This window comes from Neodiprion pinetum, chromosome 2 (assembly GCF_021155775.2).
Source record: "Neodiprion pinetum isolate iyNeoPine1 chromosome 2, iyNeoPine1.2, whole genome shotgun sequence".
Lineage (NCBI taxonomy): Eukaryota > Metazoa > Arthropoda > Insecta > Hymenoptera > Diprionidae > Neodiprion > Neodiprion pinetum.
In genome coordinates, this window is record NC_060233.1 from 26407957 (window position 1) to 26433645 (window position 25689).

The following is a 25689-nucleotide window of genomic DNA, read 5'->3' on the forward strand; positions in this document are numbered from 1 at the left end:
TTTTTCGTGTTCCTTATAATTTAACAAAGCCGTCTGACACGAAATAGATTTTTGGAACTGATTTGCAAGATGCTTAGTCGGTATGCGCATGTCGGTAACCAGGTAGGTACTCTGCCGTTTTTAGTATCACAAACGTAAATGGTACGGAACAATTTCTGAAGATGTGTAGTCGAAACCACACAAATTACAAATATCAACTGCTTCCGTGATATTAGTATGAAAGCGTACAGATCCGTTACCGACATGCATTTACCGTCCAGGTACCTAGAAAACTAGTTTCAAACATCAGGCTCCTCTCTGATTGACAACAAGCCAGGAAGCTGCAAGGGTGAAGTTGGTAAGGTAGAAATTCTCTCACGAGGGTTCAGGATAATGAATCGATAAAAGAATGGGAAGGGATTTTTAATACCACTGATGATAAAGATGACGAGCCTTATAGCCAAAACATGAAGAAAAAGTGGTCCTCCGATTAAAGCTTGCTAAATAAATTGGTCTACTTGTAATTATAAGCGTGTCAATCGTAAATTACATAATATTTTTCGAGGCCAATGAATTTGAACATGAATCAAGCTATAGCTTTGGCTGACTACTGCGATAGATTGAATTGTTTCACTTTAAATCACGCTCAGTATAGACGAAAGTTTTGATGCGCGTATGAGATAACTGGAGTTGTAACATTATTGTTTTCATCAGGCAATAGACACAGATAATTGTTCCATACAGCACAGAAAGTCCTTGAAACCATATCAGTTGTGTGATTTATATAAATCAGTGTTTGATAGACACGTTTGCCTGTGTTTAAAAGGGAAATTTTCCAGAAATTGAAGTTTCGATATCAGAACCACAATTCCAAGTTCATTTTACAGGTACCATACATAACTATACATAAAAGTTTCATTACCACCAATACCCAGGTCACTGGATAACATAACGAAGGTCATAAGTCAATCAGACATCTTAATGGGATAATGGTGAGTGACAAATTAGACATGAAATTAAAGGAAAAGAAACGTAAGAGCATGTTATACAAGTGGTAAATACGTACCAGGCTAGTTTCTTCTGTAGATTCTCAACAAACTTCTCGCTCACTGCAAATAAAGAATAGAAAACCAACATTATTGTCAGAATTATAACAGTAGGCCGACACCATATCAATATGTGATACAAAATATATTTAATTGAGATAAGGACAACATTTTCAAACTTCAAACCACAACACTTTTTTTTCAACCATGACCAATCAATATTTGCCCGCACTCCCTGTAGAACTGAGTTACTAATTGATTATTCTCGTGTTTTTTTCCCTTAAGTCAAAGAGTGGATGAAATATTGTAAAGCTCGAAGCCAAAGCAGCATAAATTGATTAAGAAAAAGTCGCTCACACCATGGCTCTCTAATTTAAAAGTATTCAAACAGTTTAAAAATTTGAATTGGGAGTACTGCAACAGTATTTGATTTTCAATTGTCGTAGTTCGTCATTTATATTATTATTTATAAATATCATTTATAAATAGGCTGTAACTAGCTTGCAGTAAATTTATGGTCATGACTTTACAGATTACTCCTTTCAGTATCTATTCAGATGTTGTCCGAACTAGTTTTAAAGTACACTCTGCATCCAGGTAAATTGCAACACGGAATTTATGAAGATTGATGCTGAATCTTTGAGCATGTTTTGCAAAGGGTAAAAAAACTGTGAAAAATATGACCAAGTTCTGAAAATTATTTTCGAGCAGTGGCTGCAAGAGCATCAATCATCGCTGAATGATTGAAACTACGAACAATTCACAACTGAATTTCATGCTATTCATAGCTGTATATTACATATACTGCAGCCATTTGATCGAAGGCACTATCTGAGCTTAAAACAACCAACCTTCACAAACTCTATGAAGGAGAATAAAAAAATAATGAATTTTCTCCATTATTATACCATATATTTCCATAAGCAAACAACCAAGTTGAGTGGAAATCTTTGGAAGATATGTATGTATTTAAAAATATAAAGTGAATATAGAGACAGTGAGAGAAATTTAGTGAATAGCGTAAAATGGGAAGGGGGGAATATGGAGAACAGTTTCTTACACATTTACATTGATCTGTATCGCGATCTTGTTCGTTGCATTTACATTAGGATACTGAAATTAAGAAGTCCAATGGTGAGCTATGACAGCCAGAATGATATGACAACCCATATGGAATATGTAAGAGAGAGATATGATAAAATAATCAGCAAGACGAGAACTCAGATAAGTCTGACATGAATCTCGATGTATTTACAAATCAAATATTATACCATCAAGAAGTGAAAACCTTTCTCCATTTCATTCTCTTCTCATTCCAATTTTATTCTCTGCCTGAATTTGAGGTCAACGATTATGTAAAATATGACTGACAATTAAAGACATTGTTACCGTACTATTGTTCATGAAATTGTTACATTCTGAATGGTACCAACGATAAAAAACAAAAGGCAGAAGCCAATAGTATAAAACTCTTCACAAATTGTATTACACCTTTTTCGTTATAATAAAAAAACAATAAAACTACACAGACAATACTGTTAGCCGGTGCATGATAAGAAAAAAAGTATGTTTCAGTGAATGACACAACATAAAGTACGTTTATCAGAAAGCTGTGAAAAATTTGTGTTTCAAGACAATCCCCAAACTCCAGAATCAACCTCAACTCCGAGATCAGTATTTGCTGCTTAGTTTCAAGAATACGAACAACCGACATTTGAAAACTGGCAAGAAATCTAGACCTAGCTCAAACTGCAAGATGCTAGATGCTAAATGCAGAGAAAAGCGTAGCCCAGGTAGATATTCCAAACTTCCAATGCAATGTAGAAGCAGGTTAGGTCACTTTAGGTTAGGTTACATTAACTGTCAAAGGTGAGAGGAGTCGCGTAGGGCAGTGTAGGGCCTGGAATACTAATTTATCGAGATCATGGGCCCGTAGGGCCGCTGCATCTGGTGCAGCTGCTTGCGGGAACGTAATATGTCGCTGCAGGAAAGTATTAGGTTAGGGCAGAGAGAAAAAGGGCCGAAGAGATGAAAACAAAGGAAGACTGAGCGCGTCTCGTTTGTTTACAACGGTTAGGTTGGTCGGTTCGGGCGACAGTAGAGAACGAGACTCACCGATTGTTGGTTGATGGGCCGAGGTTAGACCGGGGAAGGCAGGCGAGAAGAGTTTCACTTGTTTCCAGTTTCATAAGAGTGACAGACGACACTCGACGCGGCTATTTGGCCATCGCACACATTGCAAATTTCGTTGAGATGAGAGAAAAAATTGTTTACGAAAAATACACATGCAAAGACGCTCGCGGAAACGTCAGACCCAGCTCGACGTGACAGCATCGACACTAGGCGGCCATATTGTTTCTGTGCGTGTTGCCTGCCGCGTTTCTTGGCACGTGGCGCTAGGCTGCGAGTTTTTGCTGAAACTCGATACGAAATCTTCGTGACCGACCGCAGCCGGCTTCATCTGTTTTCACATCACCCTTTGATGTAACCGCTCTGAGCCATCGCCGTTCAAGAATGTAGCAGATCTGGTATGCGGTCTGTAGTACCGGCACGGATGAACGAAATACCGACAATGATGATGGGCCGTTTCGCATTTCACGTGTTAGAAAGAGAGGTTCGATCTGTTATTATCGGCCGAGTAACTTATCCACGCCCTCACTCATCGACAAACACCAAGAATTATCTGATGATAAGATACCGACGAACACTGTGCACATTTGAACTGACAGAAAATATTGCCCGGTGATGACTATTTTCTGAAAGATATGATTGCCAGTGATTTCTGAAACTACTTTTACCGGTGAATATTCAGGATTGCAAATGATTGTTGGTATCGTACTTAGTCAGCGATAAGGACTGACCCCCAAAGGGTTAACGATGCATCAAATAAACGTTTCGGTTAAAAGGCTTTCACCAAATAGGTATCGTAGTTTGGTACTATCACGTTTATTATTGCAATGTTTAGCTATTGGAATTGTGACAAGGTTTTATATTCTAGTGGGTTTTTTTTCCTTCCATGCTTATTTCTTCGTTTGTTTTTTTTGCTTATTTGTTCGTATTCCCGTGACGGTGAAAAATCATGACTCCATTGAAAAACGTTGCTCGCTAAGAAAATTTGTATGAAAAGTGAGCACATTCTAATATCTCGTCAATACATGGAAATACACGCAATTATTGAGAATCGTGTTTGAATTTGCCAGCTCTATATTACATTATGTTACCTTACCTCTAATTTTGAAATGATTTTCCAAGAACTGATCGAAGAACAATAAAAATAATAAGATGCTGTAGATGAATACGTTAGCATTAAAAAATTGTTGATTATCCGAATCAATTAAAAACAAATCAGAACATCAGAAAGTCAGAACAGTCATATGAAAAAACACGAGCCCAATTCGAAAGGTAAAAAAGGGTCAGATCCAGGTCCAAGTTGTATGGAATGCCTCATAAGTGTGGAAAAACGTGTAAGATAGACGTCAGACAGCACGGTAGAAACATGTTGATATCATCGCGACACTTCAATGGGGAAATCGTACAATTTATAAACTCGACTTCCGCGAAGTCTCTTGAGACTACTCGTGTGGTATTTAGATTTTTTACGACGCATTCTAAACAGAGTGGCATTTATACATATTGTGTTAAATTTTTATACAACCTTTACTGTACTGAAAAAGTTACTCCGGCTGTTGTACGAACTGAAATTATACAAAATGGTTAACGTTCACAAATAAACTATTGGACGACGTCAGATAACATGGGCTTTGGGAGCGTTCAAATATCAAATAACATTTTTTACGGCGGCAGGAGGAGGGGTTAAAAATGGCCATAGAAATCGTGATATTTGATCGGTCCATTCCAGTGGAGTAATAAATCTTCGATCGATGTGACAAGTGCAACTCGAAGGGTAAAGGCTTTGTTTCAAGTCAGTAGGCTGTAAAATTCTGGGCGTAAACAAGAGGCTGTAATACTTTTACTTTGTTTTACTTCCTATTAGTCCGTATAATTATTATTTCTGTAAAAGAAATTCAGATACCTGTGATATTTCGTTTAACGCACATTTATAGACTCCTGGAATGAACCATAGGTGCAAAAACCTCGTTTACGTATTAACAAAAAAAAAACGCAAATGTCTCTTGTGTGCGGCAGTTTTTGATAAAATAAATGTACGGCAATTTAACACTCTGTCTCTTGTATCTTCAACCTGCTATCTGGTTGATGTAACTATTTTGTACAGCAAGCAGCCACTCGGTTTACATACCCATTAGTTTATCTAGACAGAAAATTGAGGCAAATCGATCACTTTTATTATTGCAGCAACAGAATATTTTACACTGACTCTTCGAGCCTAAGTTTTTTTTTTTTTTTTTTCTTAGACTTCTACAGTTTTACGAAAAATGTGTAGAAAATACCAATTAATCGATCAAAATGAATTTCATTAATAAATCATGAAGAAAATAAATCAAACGGAATAAACGTTCGTGAGGAAAATATGAGGCAAAAAGAGTGAAAAATAGAATCGCTTATAATATCAGCTCTAATACCTGAGTGACGTCGGAAAGCTGTCTTTCTCTCTGCGAGTCATACTGTTTACACAAGGTAATTCTACCAGCTCTTCTGAATTTAAAATCAATGATTCTGTACACGAAGAGCAACGTTGTGAATCTTATTTGACTTTTTACGGGCTATACAGAGTATGACTACACAGTCCAACATGTTTTGACAAGACGGAATTTATTGCGATTTGTTCCTCCAGTCTTGTACATGATTTCGTGATTCGTTCCTCATATTAGATCTGCTGGTTTGCAGATCTAATAACGGTAATCATCAGAAATGAGCGCCGTGTGTGATTTTATCAAATATTATAATTTCGCACGTGATAGAATTTGTTGATATTTTCAACTGCGGTGAACTACCTCGTTAATGATTAATTTTTCTCATTTCAATGTAATCCTTAGATTGAAGGCTTCGCAAATGGAGCAAATGGTTTCGTCCGTCGCAAAGATGAGAGAAGCAGTCATTCAAATTGATCAAATTTATCAAATCAAATAAGGACGAATGGTGATACGATTTAAGACGATAGCAAACCTACGAAGCATGCAACGGACATCCAAGTTCAATCAGTATCAGAATTACAAGTACATCTTTGAAAGACTCGTGACAAAATGCTGGTATACCGGGACAATCTCTTGAAACTTGAAAATCAACTGCGCATGCGCGAGTTTTATCGGCTGTTCGTGCAAGCTGGCCATCTCGAGTTTCAGCTGTTAGACTGTTTCTGGCGGCGATGTAGTTGATACGAATTTTCGAGGTTAGAATCTCAAATAATTGAGGCAGTGACTCGGAAAGATTTGGGAAGCATTTGTTACTGGGCCGGAAAGTGGATTCTTCAAAGAATGGTCGGAATTCGATGCTTGTGCTATGAAAATTCAAACGTACACATTTTGTGTAGGTTGGCCCGCCTGCATCGCAGACAAGAACATCACCGCGGGAAGATTTCGCCGACCAATGAGATTGAATTAATTGGCGCATGCGCGGTTGATTTTCAAGTGTCAAGAGATTTTCCCGGTATACACACCCTGTCACAGCTGATCTTAGTTTTGGGGAAGGTTCATTGAAATCAGGAGCAATTTCTACGCAATTATTGAACATGAGAGCATAACGAATTCACAGACAACACGTGACACGCCTACTCGGCAGCTGAACTTCGGCTTAAAGCAGGAAGTGGGCGCGGCGTCCGCATTTTCTAATCAGAAGTCAGAACGGACCGTTGAATATGGAGTACGACATTTGAAATTTTATGCAAACTGGTACCCGTGTATAACGGGTGCGGAGGGGCAGCGCGGCTGTTTTAATACAAGGCATACCTAATCCCCGAAGCCGCTAGAAATTTCCAAGCTGCCAATATTCACGGGAAAACGTTACAACTTTCCAACTTTGACGGGGTGGAAAAGGGGAAACCGAATGGCAAAGAGACCCTGCGGCAGAGAGGAGCGACGAGGCGAGAGGGACGGACCCCGTGCCGAGGATGACATCCTCTTTGAACCTTCGTCACGTTGGCCAACTCGCAAACGAGCTCGTGTCTCGCGAATCTTTGCTTCAGATGCCGAGGGAAGAGCGACGAGGGACGCGGACGAAAGGCGCGAGGGACGTATACAAACCAAACATGCGTATGGGATATTTCCACTGATTTTACTCAGCTTTCAACCATCCCCATTCCCAATCCTGATCATGCAAATTTGGCACTCCATGGTACTTTTGTACAGCCCAAGTACTCGTAACAGTATTTTATATTTCTCGCATTTTGGAGGAAGCTGTTCGGACTCACTAGCGTCTTTGAGGGCCCAAGGGCTTCAAGTTTCGATGTCTAGGTGGCAAAAACAGTAAGTGACTTGAGAAAGAGAAGTGAAACATATATCGTCAATTTACGATATTCAGAGAAAGAGAACTCTGCAGTCTTCGCTGAGCTAGCTGGAAAATTCTAAGAACCAAAATTGAGGACTCTTCGTGTAGAAAAGACCAATTGGTAGTCAAGAAGGACCCTCTATCTTGCCCCTTTGTGTCCGTGAATAGGATCTACGTGTCACTTAGTATTTGAAAAACACTGTAGTCAGTTAGAACCAAACTAGTATCAGGTCAACATCAATTATCCATAGTAAACATTACGAATTATATACTTTATAAATTTTTTATGAAATTTCCTATTTAATTCAGATACCCATTAACCATCGAAACATTGAGAACTCATTGGGATTATGTGAATAGTACAATATTTGTCAATTGTAAACACTAATTAGTACAATGTGCCAGCCTCCGATACTATAATCAATTCTGTAAGATCGTGCGTCGATTACTAATAGTTACAGATCCTTCTTCTGCGGTGCGATTATTGCATAAAACTGAATTATTTTTGCAGATCTGTGTTCGGTATTGAATGTCGAATGGGGCTATTATAAATAGGCTTGAAGAATAGACAAAATAAGTGACACGGATATACATGAAAAAGTAATATTTTCCAAATTTCGATGATTTTTATGACTTTTTTACATCCTGTTACTCATAAATCATCAAATTCCGAAAGAACATTCCACTACGTAGCACCGTTTCGTATAGGTATAACCATTTTTTGTTAAAATGATGGGTTATATTCAACAGTTCTTACGATACTTACAATATTCTGATAAGATTACATTGTAGTTTTCTATAAAAGTGGAGATGACTTGACGAGCAGTCAGGAATTCATGTGATTCACCATCGTGATTACCTGTTTTGAGGCTAAAGTACTCATGAAAATTCTAGCCTCCACTTTCGATTCCAGAACAACAGAATAATCACGAAGCCTCAGGATTCGATAATTTCACCATGGCAGGTAATTCGAAATGGTCTTTATGTTGACTTTCAATATCATGCAAGGATAATGGTCCCAAATTCCGACCGTTTATCAATTCTCGTTCTATTTAAAACACGTGTGAAAATACAATTAAGTTCGATAAACGATATAATTTTACCTTTTACAACCTGTCACACTGTGTCTTTTCGATCGAACGAGCAGCTACAGACTTGTGAACAAAACGAGCTCTCGTTCATCGATGATAGGCGAAATACTGTGACATCCGTCGAGTTTTCATTAATTGAAGAGTATTTTACATTGGCAATATACATCCGAAAGATCGGCGAATGGCGCAAAGCCGAGTGAAATCAATTGGAATTACCCACGGATGCAAACACGCGTGAGAATGGACCACACACTCGGATGAAGAACCTGCAACTGGTGGCCAGAACTTGAACACGAACGTGGTAACGGGGGTGGATCGTGGCTCCAAATTGAGGATGCGGACCCATCGAGGGATGTTTGCGACTTTGATCAGTTGGAACCTACCCCAGTGCCTCACGGGCCGTCGAAATGGCGGAGAGATTTTTCCGGAATAGAATAAGAGAAATCGGATTCCTGGATCACCACGACGCTGATCCCGAGTCAAGTCAACCGTTCAAACGATTCTTCCGCGCTCAGCTACAACCGTATATATTTTCTGCAAACTTTTCGCAAACCCAGCAATATCTTCCAAATTCGTATACATACATATATATATATCCCTATGTGCCTTTTCGCGCAGCTGTGTACCAATTTTGGTGGATATCCGCCTGATTGGAGCCATGCAATGCCGCTGTTTGCAGAATGTCTTACAGATTTTTCGGAGAACCCTTGATCCCGAATCGTGCGTGAAAAGTGTAGAATATTAATCCAACGTTTGGCGAGAGAAACGTTGAGATCCTAGTTTGAGAGTGTGGCAAATTTCAAACGAACAATTATCCAACTCTCCGAATACCCAAATGCCAAGTGTGAAGCTGACCTGAGAAAAGTGTCGATTTGACTAAAACATTTGAACGTACAAAGAAAAGGTAATTATTTTGTCAGAGATTTTTTTTACCCCGTAGTCATCGTCTTTCGGTAAACCGAAATGTACGACTCGATTTGCTGAGTTCTTTTTTGTTGATAAAGCCATTCTTGGATTTTTCTTTACCAAGCCCTTGTACCAGCCATTCGTCGTGACACGATTGGTTCTCTCAGCGGGTTCTATTCGAATTTTTACCGTCGTCAAATCTGGCTTGAATCAAACTTGAAGTACAGTATTCCAGAGATACGGGAATGGTGAAAAATGAAAGGGAATAAATTGTGCACCTGAAGGTAGCAAAAACTATGCCGATCTCGTTTTTACTACAAGACGAATGACACGAGTAATGAGGCGCAGCCTGCGCGGCCGTTTCGCTTCACTCTCTACACGTACCGTTGTTTATTCTGCATTTGTTGGTGGATTCAGGATGTAGTTACATACGGCTGAATGCAAATACGCGGATCACCAACTAATGAGTTAGGTCGTTACGACATGTCAGTCACAGGTGCGATCGATCGAGAATAACTGGGGCGAGGGGATCTCTACTCAATGGATGAATCCGTATCAGTGTGTCACCGCCGGGCGTGGCGCAATTTAACTTGCTGCATGATCAGTCCGCCCCAAGTTTACGCCACCTTCCAACCAAACCTCCGGTTCAAAGCCGATGCATTACGCGTAGCTGACGAATTTTTAATCAGCCCGAGGAAAAACTTGTTGGCTACCATTTTTATTTTTTTTTCTCTTTTCTGGTTTTTCATTTTTAAGTCAACATTTACCATATTCCAACGAAAGCAAAAACTACCCTGAACAATCCCGAACAACCCTTAACTCACTTCCGTTATAGAAGTGTTACATATTTGATTAATCCCATCGATAGAATAAGCTAATATATTTCTCTCAAAATATTAAAGAATTGCATAATTTTCTGAACTTTTCAGTTTATTTGCAATAAGTAAAAATTGGAATAGACCATTTTTCATTATCAATAAATAATTCATGCTGCAATATACTGGAAGGTAATAACTAGAGTTAGCATCTAGAGTGAAGTCACTACAGGTACTCAAAACTTGAGAATTTCCGCTTCTGAAAATCTTTTTTTGAACAATATATTCGAAATATACGTTCGTAATATATCTTCAACGTTTTAAACAAGACTGTTGGTACAATGTTGTTGATTGACTCAGTCACGGCGTTGATTAAGACAGTTGATGAAACAGCTAATTCGAAGAGCCTAATCTGTGGATTGCATTGTGGTTATAATATTAATTATTGATGTTGTTATTTGTAATACATTGTAATTATTGATGATGATGTTGTTGGTTTTAGTAATTATTATTACAACTTTCATGGTTTTTGGTATGATTCTCATTTTTCGTACGGCCATCATTTCCTTTATTTTATTATTTTCATCATTTCCGTTATTTTCATTGTTATCGTTACAGTATAGTTTTTTTTACAATCGTGTAATCTCTTCGACTAGTACGTTAAAATCCGATTGATTACAATAATTCGGCTGTTGAATATATCCTTGGTCAAATTTTTTCGTTCTAGTTCACCATCTTGCTAACTTTGTGGGTAACGTTCTTCATAATTTTTCTGCATTTAGTAGTCATTAATAAATATAATCGTTGTAATTGACAGATACGATAAATAATAATCCTACAATCTTGCTGGTTTCATTAATTTAAGAACGTAAATCAATAAAAATTCAATTCCACAGTTATATTCGCGATATTGTACAAAATTGAAAATCGAATCATCGTTACACACATTCTACCTAATTGTCATTATTATTTTATTAGCTGTCAACAAACTGATGATTATGATTATTCTCTTCGAAATTAGTTCGGAAATGTGGCAAGTGGTGAATTCGTAACTGCCCTTTTTTCAAAACATTCGCAATGCCTCTATATCAGCGAACTGCGATCGGTAACCACGCCTGTTTTTTTTTTTTTGTTTTTTTTTCGTCACTTTCAAAAATCTCTGATACATATATTGAGTCTTGTGTGTGTAAAATATGGTGGTTGCTTTTCAACTTTAAACCGGGTTCTTGTGATTTTTTGCGCATTCATCTAGAAATAAAATCAGAGGGCTTGAAGTTTTTTTTAAGTCAAAGACGTATTCTTTGGTGTTTTATTTTTCATGATTCTTTAACTCTATATTTTCGAAATTCTGTGAGACTTACGAGTGTGAAGCGAAGGATTAATTCCCTTACGTAAATGAAATATGCAGAGTATCTATGGAGCGAAAATGTAAATTCAAACAATTTCACGTTTCTTGCAAAATTATTCGTTCCAATCTGCATTTCCTTACTTTTTTTCAACACTCTATTCGCACTATGACTCAAAGCCAGTTACCAATGTACAGGAATAATAACATTTCATTTGAGTAACTATAGGTATGTTCCTTCCATGTATCCCACTTTATTCCAGTCTCTCCTATAATATGTAGGAAAATGTTCTGAAATTTCTCTAGTCGTAACGTTACATCATTTAAATTGCCGAGTCATTCCTTGACATCCTTCACGATGTCTCGCTACTAAATTTTTTTTTTTCATTCGTTGAAATAACAGCAGTAAGAAACCCGGGTTACATTTCTAAAAGTTCTAACGTCGATGATCTAATCCAGGCTTGTTGTGAATAACAATTCTCAATCTAGCAAAACATTATCCTGCTTAATAATTATTAAATATTCTTAGTTTTTCATTCCGGTGCTCATAATTTGATAAGATTGTGAAGATACATCGGATCCCCCAGTGTTATGCAATCAAGAATTTATAATATTTATTGATCAAGTTGAAAATTTATTCTAATCTGTCTGCTTGCTTCAATATTCAAATATTGAATTACACGTTTTCGAGTACAAGACAGTTTTAATTACTTATTGCAGGTAATTTTCTTCAACTCTTTAACCAAGTTTGGACATCACGTATTCTACATTTTTCATTGTTCGCATGTGTTATGTTCAATTATCATATGCTTTGTTTTCGTCAAGGTACAGCGACTTGAATTCAGGTTACCATTCAGTTGATCGTTACATGCAGTGTTTGTGCAATTACCGTTCCATTTCCATCCACCATCGACAGAAATGTAACTCAGTCAATGTAGCCTGAACGAACTGATTGTCCCAATTACCATGGCAAGATCGATACAGATCTGTGCTTGCGCTTCATTCGATACCTTGTATTGTATTCTACCTTACCTATTGTTTAAAATTGCGCCTTTCGCCAGTATGTCTGATACTACTCAATAAATTTTTACGCACCGATTGCTAGCCTCCGATTTATTTTTCCATCTCCATTTCGAGTTATTATCAACCGCTTACACCAAATGAACCCGACTCGTTCGGTTCGAGTGAACAAGTACTTTTTAAAAATCGGTTTATCAGATATTCCTAAGAACAATTCCCTGCGTTCGAGCGCTGAGAGCGATGAGGAGTAAGTTGATGACAAATCATGCCACGTTCTAACTAAGTTTGATAAATTTGTTCCCGAGTTGTGAGGCTGGTATACATCATACTGTCAGCAAAATTCGTGCTAGAACACTGTGCCGTTTGTCTACACATTAAATTACGCAGTCTGATTGGAATTTAGCCTAACTTTACTCCAGAGTGGTGGATACCACTAGGCAGGAAGTTGATCGCAGTTTCGGTGGAAAATGTGCCTGCTTCGTACACACATTTTTGTGACGTACGTAAGGCATTTCATGCAAAGAGAGCAATTTCTTGTTTTATCAAGTATGTTGCGGAGTGCTCAGAGTATCAATTTACCAAAGATTACAAACGATTACAGAGATTATAAGTATTACAAGAGATTAAAAAAATTTCAGCTGTCACAAAAGATTACAAAGATCACAAGAATTACAGGAGATAAGAGAATACACAGGGTTGCAAAGAATACAAAAGATTACAAAGAATATATGCGATTACAGTAACCTGTGTACATCAGATTGTTACAGTGATTAAGCTCTCGCCTATACACTGAGAGAAATTTTTAGTTCCGGTTACCGCTCAGTCCTTAACGATTTTCATTTTTTACCACAATCGAAAAATATAGACAAGTCTAGTATCCGTCACTATTCTTTCTCACTACAATTACTGTTAATATATTTTCTTGTAACTGTTGCGAAAATGTAATGCTTGTGCAACAATAAATTGACGTTAAAGCCTTATTTAACTAAAAAAGTAGAGTAAACCTCACAAACTGATTTTGCGTTGCAATTACCAAACAAAGGATCGACAATAGCGCAAAATTGTTACGTGTACCTCGTTTTTCATAATCCCAACAATATTCAAACTGTTTTTTTTTTTTTTTTTTGTAACGATACCTGTTCTACTGAATTTTTCCAGTTACCATAACAAATGAAATTTTTCTCAGTGCGAGCATCACTTTTCCTCTCGCTGAAGTGTCTACGGTAATAAAAATCCAGCATGCAGGTAAGGCTCACAGCGAAGTAGCGCTGGAATGAAACGCACGTTTGTATAATTTTTACTGAACAGCAGATCAATAAGTTGTTCGTCGCTTAGCCAAGGCCTTCCGATTCCAAGGGCGAAACAGTGAGAAGGTGCGGTGGTTTGTACCGCGGGCAGGTATTGCACCCCATATATTTTTTTGCCCATAAATAATGCAATTTTTCTATACACAATGCGATGCCAGCCCGGGAATCCCGCAATCAAAATGTACAGGCGGTCCGCATTGTGTTGGTCTTCTGGTTCTGGAACCACATAATATTGTCCCCGTCGTCCGTCTGCAGTCCTGCATGTCCCTCCACCCACTTCGCGTGCTTTGAATAAAGTATCCGACCCGCAATTCTGCATCTATATTTCATGTTTCAATGATATTTTCACTGCGATATGATACGGTGTACGCAAAGCCTGCAGTGCTTTTCCAAATTTTTCACCCCTTATCGGTAGGTAGCCTCCACCTACTTCAAGGTCAATGAAGTAATAGGAAGCACTAATTCTACGATTGAAAAGCTCTACAAGTCCGATTCGATATTTATAGCGATTTGCAAGTTCTTTCAAATCTTTTGTATAGTTGAAAATAAGAATAACTTTTTTGAAATCACCACTTTTCGAGTTGTTTGGTTTTGTACTATCTGATTCATTTTTTGTGGATGGGTTTCAATTGTTTCGACAGAAAAATTGCACGATGATTTCAGTCCACAGATTTGCAGAAGTCAACTAATATACAACAAATTTGTAATTCTTGTAACGGCTGTCCAATCTTGCAGGTAATTATAAATTTCACGTTAAAAATTCCTTTTCCATACTTCCTTGATTAGCGATTAGAATAAATTTGAAAAATCTGACGCCACGTGTGTAGGAGAGTATTATCAGTACTCGCGTATCGAACAGTCAAATCTAGCAACTGCTTTTTGACTATTTTGCAATTCAAATTCGTTTCTGGAGGCACAAAGTCTGAAGAAAGAATTCTGGCTATGTCTGCGAGGATTTCGAAGACTTTCCTTCATTTCACAGAGAATTTCGAAGGTCTTTATACTCTTATATCCTTTTGATTCTAAGAGTTCGTATCTATATTCTATGCACGTCTTGCATACATGTACATGTGTATCGTTGAAATTTGCATACTCTGCAGGGTGGCCTCGTATCATGTTTCGTAAAAGAAATTTTAGCCTCACTTCGTACAGCTTATTCTTCTCTTTCCTACTGATGTTTGAATCTCCCAAAATAAGTCTGCTCATAGTATTTTTTTGTAAGTTCTTCAAGCGGTATAAAAGTATCGAATACCCAAGTACTGCGCAAAAGTCGAATTTCATTTTTTTTTAATTTGGTAATCTTCCAATTGAAACAGAGGATTCCTGTCACTTACGAACCTCATGTACTGTAATCTGCACTATTAATGTTCTCTAGGTGATAAAAATACAAGCTGAGTAAATATGGGCACGCAAAATCTCAAGTTCTTCTCAATTCTTGAATGATTCGTAGAGCCACGTCGAATCTTAGTATACCAAATGAGGCTTCAAGTATGACATTTTGTTGGGATCGGAAATTGACGAACCGAGAGATAGTTATTGTCATATGAATATTATTGAGAGGACGAATTATATAACATTGGATAAGTAAAAATGGACCATCGTTTCAGTTTTGAAGATACAATGAAATTAGTACGATAATACATTGTTAATGAGTTTCTGATGATCGTTATTTTTCTCAAGACAAGATCTAAACTATATTGAATGATAAGTCAGGGACCCAATAATTTTTGTTTACTTTTTGTATCACGCTAATTTGTTCGCCCTTGACCGTATTTGCCTGTTATCGAAATAACTCTATAATTTACAGAAAAATGTTATCAGTCAGTATTATTAATTGATTTAAAAAATGACTGTGAATTAAATCACGATATTATCACACGAGGAGAAACACTCTTGAGACGAACGTCTCGAAATTTTTCTTATAAGATAAAATCCTACCCTTATCGGCACTTTGATCTCTACCCGCAAGCTTTGAAAGCTTATAAGAGTTGTGCTTTTGTCTATAATAGACTACTGCTAACAGATTTAGGCAGTGGCGCCATTTAGCTTTGATTTCCTCGAACTCTGCAAGAAGTTACCACAAGAGTGCCACCTGTGGCATCATTTGGCCAAACATGACTAAATCCAGTCCATCGAAATCTTACGAAACATTCGAATTTTAGTCACGAAACCATTACTTCGACAATGGAACCACAGAATGGCCTAGGCAGAAATAAAAAACAAAAAAAAGAAGCTGCGACTGAGCATTCCGAGTACCCAATATTTGATCATCAGTATGCAAAGAATTTGTTTCGGTAATACTAAAGCTACGAACTGACTCCTGTTTTGCTATATTTGTTTCTTGCTGAACGCGTTTGAAAGTCTTCAAAGCTTATCAGCAGTTATGGCGCTTGTCGAAACTCGGTGAAATTGGAAAAAACAACGACTCTGGAATAACGTCGACTGAACCGATGAAAAGTGAAAAATGAATAGCATCTTAAAAATTCTCTCAGATAGCTATTTCCCCAGGAAATGGTATTACCTTGCAGAGGTCGAGGCACGAAGGCATCGGCTGAAATGATATCGGACCTGCCAGAAGCAGCTCACAGCATGCACAAAATACTTCGCGCATTGCTATGTACGTGTAATAAGGTGCACTTGCAATGGCTGTGCCAGATGTACATGGATTTGCATGAACGTGTGTCTGCCAGCATTTACAAGTGCACGCCCACGTATATAAGGAGTCAGGTGCTCCTGCAGTAACGTTGATTCAGTTAGTCGCGGAAATTTCAACTGCATCTCGAACACGTAGGTAATAGCTGTTGCTGCAGCCATGCTTTGCTCGCGAGAAACGCTGTAGTTTAATCAGTTTTCCATTGTCACTACACCGGCAGAGAGCGCTGTATGCGCGCGTTCTGACGTCAGCTACGAAATTAGTCGGAATGAAAGTCCCGTAAGTAATTATCAACCGTCTCCGGCATTAGCCTGGAATCTAGTTACCTTTTTCATTATATGCGAGCCTGTGAGCACTGAAGAGCCACGGTAATCGGCTGTTCAACCATTACCATCGACTTAGTCGTGTCGTCTAATTCCCAATGGAAGACTGATTGTCAGTCACATCGATGAAAGTTGGAGAGTTTATGGAACACGGGTATTTTTGGTGACGTTGCGTCATATGGAACAGCGAAAGCTCTCGAATAATACTTCTGCGCATATTCACAGCCGCCTGTCATTCAAGTGAAAGAATAGAACCATTTAGAGAATTGTCGGCGTCCATTAACCTCGTGTTCGAAAACAGTTGCCATAATTCCCATAGCATGCTGGTTGCGCAGTTCAACGCTGCATCCTGTCGGAAATAATGAATAGGCGAACCCGTGATGGAACGGGGGAACCTACCTTATCTTCTAAGTAAAGCGCTTCCATCTATCGGAACTTCATAACCTTGTTTGTTAGTTACTAGGCAACGTAAACGTCCGTTGTTTCAGTTCCACTCTTACGTTACAAGTCCGTACTGAACATTTCCTACATTCACGCACTAAGCTCGTAAGAAACATGTGAACTCCGTTCCAGGGTAAGTGATATTTCATAATCGGAATAATTTCAGCCAGTCAGTATATTCGATGTACAGATTCTCAACAATCTTATCACATCATTATTTAGACGAATTATTCCAATCGTACCTTCTTTTCTCACAACTAACTTAGCTAAAAGTGTAGAGCCTCAACGGCCCATTGTAACGGGCTATATTCGACTTGTGACGAAGGCTGGATTTCTTGTTCTCGGTGTCGAAAGCGGTCCCATAACTCACGTGCAAGTTTGAACGGCGAAAATAATTTGCCATACCGGCGCCTTTTTCAATAAACGCTCTTTTATACATTTCCGGTATATTAAACGTTCCTATTAATGAATTAATACTCAAAATCTCGTCTAAGGTACGTCATATCTAAATGTAAACAATAAAGAATGCTTTTTTTCACGAAACTATCCAACATTAAGTACCTCGTTTCGCCCTGCGTTCCCCTACACGAGAATGGGCTATTCGACAATTGAAGTTAAGGCACCAGTAAATGTTGCGTTGAATCAGATCAAAGCATGAACGGGTGGCCACTAGGATGTCATATTAAATGTCTTGGAGTGGTTAGAACGTTTTCTCCACGCGTGCAGCGTTTGTAATTGAATCGATGAAAAGAAGGTTAAATTAAAGACCACAGCTGTTAATTGAATTCTCCTTTCGCTGGTTACAGTCCGCCCTCTGAATATCGAAGAGAACCATAAGAGAAGCAAAAATCTAAATATACGGGTGAAAGGTAAGATCTTCCGAAGCATGTGTATCTTATATACCTACACTGCACGGGTGGGTTTTATACCTAGCGGCGTTGCTGGATCAGCTGCCTTTCGACGTACGACCTTCTTCATCGATCTCAAAATCCGCTTAAATGACGCCCTTTCCGTAGCTCGAAGCGAGCTCAGTTGCGGGGGACATGACGTCTACCAAGGAACCTGGTCGGATTAGCATAGATATTGGGCACTGGGACTACCAACAGAAAAACATTTTAGACTTCGTAAAAGCAGACCGAGTCCTCGAAGCCCCACCTCCGACCTTCGATCTTCCGGCTCTTCGTATAGCCACCACCCCTGTAATAACCGTAGCGACTCTCTGTCCCGGAATCAGATACATGCCCGCAAATTGCCCCGCTTTACCGTGACGTCTACCAAAGCGGTTCGCCACTAGGCGGTTACACTAGCGACACTCAAGTTTCATTTGCATTTCAGAAAAACCATTTTATTTCTTCGTTTCGGCGATTAGAATGGGCGCTTCTTGGCAAACGAATTGGCCGGTTCAACTCGGGTGAAAAATAGTTAAAAAATTGGGTCAAAGTTTGTCACCTTTTCTCAGATTTGCGAGCAATCGATCACGTTACTGGTAAATTAGAATACAGTAGTCTTAAGAATTGGATTGATCGTTCATATTTGTTTCTGGAATTGTTTTTGAGCATCGATAGTAATGTCAACTGATCATTGAAAAACTGCAGAGAGTTGTGAGAAATTCGGTGAAACCAGGTATAAGAATTTGGATTTATATTTAAACGTAAATAATAGTGGAGGGTAGCCAGGTTGAACCGTGACGCTTAGTAATTGCTCTGGGACACGGAGTCGAGAGAAAATCGTCGTAAAGGATAGACAAATTATAACCTTGCTGGTACAATTCATTTTATTCCCAGTTCCAGAAGTTGGACATAAACCATTTCTCCATCAAGTTCGTCTTTATTTTTTTTTAACTTGTATTAGAAAATGCATCGTAACATTGAAACTTTCACTTCATAACATCGATACTGTTGATATTAAAAAAACTTATTGCGTTACATAATTCAACATGATATCGGCATTTTACAGTTTACTTGTATATTACTCTTCCCCTAGTTTGATAAATCAGTTTATCATCAAGCTTATTTCTTTGTCTATTCGTAACATCGTATCGTGACCTATTCATTGGTTACAATACGGAAGCTAGTTTTACATTCTAATAACTTTGTTGGATTTTTGAATTTTATTTTTTTCTGTAAAAAAATCTGGAAATTATAATCCAGAAAATATATTATCATTTTTCGGAATTGATACGCCTTTTAAAGAAACTTTACTTTGAAGTTTTAAGTATTTATTACCGCGGTTAAGGTGACGCACGCAATTTAATATTAGTTTCCATGAAAAATATTTCGAGTATCTGTAATATAGTTTGTATCAAGCTGTTTTCAGAGAATTTATAAAGAAATAAACGTAATATGTACAGTGTAAACATATTAATAAAATAAAATAAGATTTCAAATAATACAACTTGAACATCTTTCAAGTGTTTTTAACTTTCTTATTTGGGAACTTGACCATATAATCATGATAATTTCTGATAATATTCTACCGATCTCAGGATAAAGTTTAAAAAAAAACCGTCACAGCAATGACGAATTCTGAGCATTGATCCGATTTGCCTAGTCAAGTTATTACATTGTGACTTAACGTGCCGTCAAGAAAGGAATTGCAAACGGGTTTACTACCGTACATTCTCAATGCTACGAAGAAAAATTAAAGGCGTCGTTTTTCCGTCACGACGTCGCCATGTGTACTTTCTTCGTCGGTAAAGTAACAAATAACATCTGTAAAAAACATGAGTTTTTTCTTTATTTTTTTCTTCTTTTTATTATTGTTTTCACAACAAAACATCTTTTACCGCAATAGCTCACGGTGCTAGAAAGGAATTACCAGACGTAGATCAGAGGGTGGTAGCCAATTGCCTCGGGGCACGGTCAATACAGAAATAAATCGGAAGAAATAAAAGTGTAAACTAACTCGACTGCACGGCAGCTTTGAATTGTCGCAAGGACTACGGTGCAGTCGACTTGGTACGACTGCTGCTTCTGCTGTTAAAGACACCGGACAACGGTTGCCCGTTTGACTTGATCCATTTACAATTAATCGCATCTGTTCACCGCAGAAAAGCCAATAAAACGGTGAGCGATGGCGGCAGAGGTATTGACCATGGGACCGAGGAGGTAAAGAGAAACGAGGCGGTGCAAGGAGCTGGAAAGAAGGACGTAGCAAGGACACCCTCACCGAGAGGCAAGAGTGTCTAGTTTCCGAAGCTCCGCTGCACGGACAATTTGAGGGAATTTATTCAAAGTTATAACCCACTTCCGGTGCCGGAGCCGCCGACTGCTGAGGTGAGCCTTTAAAAACTTGACGAATAATCACTTATAGTTATTACACCGAGGCAGGGATTCTCACGCGGCATCTTCGGGTCCATTGTCAGGGGGTTTATACACTCCCCGAATTGAGCACCCAGCCCCGAGTTTCCGCAGTGTGGGGAAACCTTTGACGCACCTCTTCAAAGGAACGACTTATACTCTTACAATTCTTTTCAGGGGTACACTTGGATCAAATGACGCCCTCCTTTTACCGCCTTTTCTTACTCCTCTCACCCTTCTATTCAACCAGAAATTGACTTTGTCATTTTTTTCCCCTTTTTCGTCCCTTTTGCATTCTCGCATACCCCGGAATTCTTTTTTGCCCTGCTTTGCCGCGTGATGGGCAAGAATAGTTTTGAGCTCACTAGCTCTGCGTGTGAACATGTAACGCGACGTGCGCACACTGGTTTTTAATAAAATCGAAACCACGTTTTATTAATTAACGTTCGTAACTAGCAAATACTGTACTATTTACACAAGCCCAATGGGTTCTTAATATGTCGATGTTTAATGACTGACTTCAGTAGGATGTTTCACCATGTGTGAAGTGTATGTAAATATGTTACATGTTTGATGTGGATGTTTGGTTCTAACAGTTAGGAATTCGATTTCTAACCAACTCTAGATTTTGTTAAAACAATGTTATGCAGGCTCTGCTGAAGTATCTCATGAGTGGGTAGCAACACTCGTGATTGGCTGAAGATCGCTGAGCTAGCTCATTGTAAAGAGTGTCTTAGAACTTTCCCCTTATGACCATCACGTAGCCTTTATGCTATTTTCACGAACTATACAATTTATATGTTTTTGACGGACTTCGAGAGATCCTGGCCAGTATCGAAAACTAACAATAAGAGCAAAACTGAGGCAACCGCCCATAGAGTCGGTTTTCCAGAATCAGACCACAAATCATCCTATGTAATATACAAAGGCGAAGCAAGGATCGTCACTTACAAATTCTGGTACTTATTAGCTCTAGAATAAATTTAATAAATTTTGCACTGTATGTCATAACAGAGAAATGTGACTTGGCACGGAACATGCTCCCCTCGGTTCATCCGATCCTAGGGTAGTGGATCCGAACAAATAGGAATCAAGCATTCTGATTTTCTGCTGAATATTTATGAAGCAGTTCTCCAATTTTTTCATCTTTTCTTGTATAATAGCGATTTACAACCGTTTGGTAATCAGATAGAATAAGGCTCTGATAAAAATAACTTTGACGAAGAGTTTGAAGATACAGTATACAGGCGGTAGAACACTCGTTTATTTAAAAATTGAACATGTGAAATTATTGTCAACGTATTGAAGAGCAATCTTTTTTCTTCATTTTGTTATCAGTTATCGCTGAATCTTTACAAACGACGTCAGAATGCCGTCCGCTGTTCAACCCGTATTATTGATTCATTTTTAGATACTTGCAGATTTCACTGAGAATTATTGTTGGAAATATGCTGCTCAAGATTCCAGACACCAAATGAGTAAGCTTTTTACTTCATGTTCCTATGGGCTTCTGCTTGAACATTATTATTTAAATAAGAAGCTATGCAAAACTTTGAATGCTTATAGAAGCTATTTTCTCATAGTTAAAAAATATCAATACTTCTAGTTTGACGAATATTTATTTTCTGGATCAACCATGGATCATTTATCGCCTGGCAAGTCAAAGTATAAGTATTAAAAGAACATGTCGAGGGCTTTAAACTAAAAGGACGTAACACACATTCTTTCAATCTTCGATGATTTTATTGTCATAAGAACGTGTGCAAAAAAAAAAAAAAATGAAGAAGCAGAGCGAACTTTTCCTGTAAATCGAAAAAGCATTAGGAGACTCTCTTTTGGTTCTTAGCCCGCGATGTAATACAAATGATGGAAGCCAAGTGATTTGCAGTTACAAAAATCGAGTACCTACCAGTAAAGGTAAGATATAATCTTTAGGTTTGTTTAACAAACTTCATTTATCCTACTGTGCGTTAATGACAACGATAATGATGCTCCTCGAGCACATGATGAGTTACCGTTGATCAGGTAAACAGCTTCAACACTCTGGGGCCAGGCACGATCGTGTCACGAATTTGCCGGATATTTGATAGCGAACATATGAAAGACGCTCGGGAATTTAACCGTACTTGCTTTTCCACCTGCAACTGTGACTGAGGCATTTTCTAGAGTCGTTAAAACCACGCCTGCACGGGTCGGCTAGTCATTTTGAATCCAATTAGAATCTTGCTACGTGCTCGCAGCGTTAACAAGGGTCACGTCGAGATATGCCATGTGGATAATGAAAGTGTCTTCTTGATTAAAAAGTAGAAAAACACTGAAGGAGCAGATCCACTTGGCCAGAATTCAGCTAAAAAACCTTTCAAGTTCTCCCCTTCAAGTTGACGCTCGATAAAACATCCCGGTAACCCTTTCATGCCGGAAAAATCATTCGCGCAGCGATGATACGAAGCACCAAGAACGACGAAGTGTTCCATGGCGGTGCGCAGACCCAATAATCCAGACAGCTCGCAGGATAATTTTCATTTCCTCGATGATGTCGGATTACGCAGATAATTGAAGTGAGCCGACTACAACGAGTCGAGGTAAGCAAGTTGACGGGTGAATTAAGCCCTCAATAAAAGCCGCAAGCTTACGCACATTGTTCACTGTCATATTGTTTTACGTAGTTGGGCTGGAGGTCGTTCTGGAGATAAATTTCAAGCACCGTACGTAGCCGCATCTTTCAAAAGACTCACGCTCTCTTCTTTGCATTGTTTCGAGACGTATCTTGGAAGACTAGGCGAGCTGTAATAAAAATCATCGCACTGTTTAAGCCAGCTTGCTTCAAAGTCTGAGGGACGCGGCTAACAAAAGCCAACTACGTTGCGTCGAATAATAATTTCAACTCGCGACCATTTCAAGCCAAGACATCCTGAGACTGGTCTTGTGCTCCGGAGTATTTACGCAACATCTTTTATTACGTTTCCGGAGTAAATACTTCTGGCTTTCTAAAGAGATATCACGGGGGCTTCTGTCAAGAGCTCAAAACACTTCAGGCTTATTTGAGGCATCCGTTCGGGGATGAAAACCGGAGCAAGATGAAAATTCTACGAGATCTGGCCCTCTTTTAATTCCCAGACATTCTTCAAGGCTTCGCAGAAGTACCTTTGACTTCCGAATGACGATGCCGCAGCGACGTCTCTGACTTTCCAGGAATAACTGTCCCTCTCTTTCACTCTGGAATCCACCGCGTCATCCCGGATGTGACTCAATTGGTTTGACGCATCTTCGCCGTTAATCTAATATCCTTGAGAGGCTTGATGAGGGGAGCTTTACGCGCCCGGCATACTTCCAGACTTCGTTAAAACGTTACGAGAACTCCTCTGGGATATTCGATATTCCGTCAGACCTCCTCGGGGCGTCAGTGTGCTGGCACATGAGACAAATTGACGCAAACTTATTCAAGCCTGCATGCGTCAGCTGAGAGTTGGGGATGAACGCCACCCTAATTTAAAAATCACTTCCCGTATAAGCTTTAAAACTTTTCACGAAAATCTTCTCCGCCTGAACGATGCCTTTGATTCACAGAACGCGATATGTTCTCCCAGGTAATTCACTCTTGACTACTAAATCAACCCTGAATGAGAGTCTGATTGGTTCGAAGCATCTTCGCCTTCGCTCTAAGACTACGGAACAGCTTGACGGAGGATACTTTTCACTCATGGAATACTCCTCTTCACTTTGCATTCAATATTCTTTTGGGCTGAGGATTGAAGAATCGAAGAAGTTCGTAAGCCGTCCTGGCATTAAGACTTTGCGGAAACTGCAGACTCATCGGGATATCGACAGAGATGTGGGAGACCATTGCGGCCCGGTTCAACATCGGCGATGATCACCACTGGAATCGAATTAGCACGACTTCCATTATTTAAATTCAGTGAATATAAAGGAAGGATCAAGGCTAAGTCGCACTGCGAGACGTAGGTATTGGCTGCCGAAGCGTTCATGCTTAGTTAGCTTTATACGCTTCCTTTTTGAAAGGAGCTGCGGTGCTGTAACAGCGCGGGAAAAATCGACCTAATAAAGTGGACCAGCGGCGTATATCCGCGCTCTTCAAGTCCACGCCCAATCGAGGGCTCAACCAGCATCCAATGGGCCGACCCAAATCGGTGTTTGCAAAGCCCGAGCTGCACACGATGTTCCTCTTTCATTAGGAAAAAACGGTTCAAGAATCGATCAAAGTTTCGTGTCATTCGAGTCGCACGCTTTACGGATCTTCTCTCTGCTTTCTCTCTCGCTCTGCTCGTTCCACCCTGTTTTTCTCCCCTTCTCGATCAAGGATGACGTCGCAATGTTTCGGCCTTAAACGATACGCGATTTTTGATGACTGATCCAGACCAGCTACACGAATCTCAAAACAAAAGTTAGGTCAGGGTAAAAACAGATTGATCGAAATTCTAGATTGGAAAATGTGAATATTGCTATGACTTCAACTTTTTGTTTACAGCGAGGCAAAATCGAAGAAATCAACTCACCTCTCGATATGATATTTTATCGAGAACAACGACATCTCAAAATTTGCCAAACGTTGATTACAATAATTCAAAAAGTCAATATTTTTTAAATCGAATTTCAGACGTTCACTGTTTGGCTTACTCACAAACAATGAAACAAAAATCAGATACGCACATCGAAATCCAAAATCTTGCAACGGTGAAATATGGACTTCAAAAGTCAATATAACATATCATACGTACCTAACTGAAAATGAATTTACACAAGTTTTTAAATATAAAAAAAAAAAACAACAAACTATCTTGACAGGTCAAAATGTAAGGAGATTAGACTTTTGGGAGATAATTTATCCATTCCTAAACAAATTGCACATTTAACTTTTCATAATCTACGTGTGTAATTAAACTGTTCAGATACATGTTGCGATAAATGAATTTGGATAAATAAAATGTCCATACGCGAATTTGCTAACGGAAATAAATTTTTCGCTCCTGAAGGCTTCTCGTCTTCCTCTAGCCTTGTTTTGTTCCTTTTCAGACTATTTTCTGTTTCCAATTACCACGTGGAA

At 38.8% G+C, this 25689-nt stretch overlaps 1 protein-coding gene across 7 annotated transcripts in view; it reads right to left on the reverse strand.

Moving 5' to 3' along the window:
- Lar (tyrosine-protein phosphatase Lar) overlaps positions 1-25689 on the reverse strand; it is a 464266-nt gene that overhangs the window by 309135 nt on the left and 129442 nt on the right. For 6 of the 7 annotated variants that reach the window (XM_069133251.1, XM_046613986.2, XM_046613980.2 and 3 more), the window contains exons 1-2: positions 3141-3359; positions 1046-1088 (exon numbers count right to left, since the gene is read on the reverse strand). The gene's annotated coding sequence lies outside the window, so the exon portion shown is untranslated. Of the gene's footprint in view, positions 1-1045; positions 1089-3140; positions 3360-25689 lie in introns of those variants that run through there. The other variant, XM_069133249.1, reaches the window with a different exon arrangement.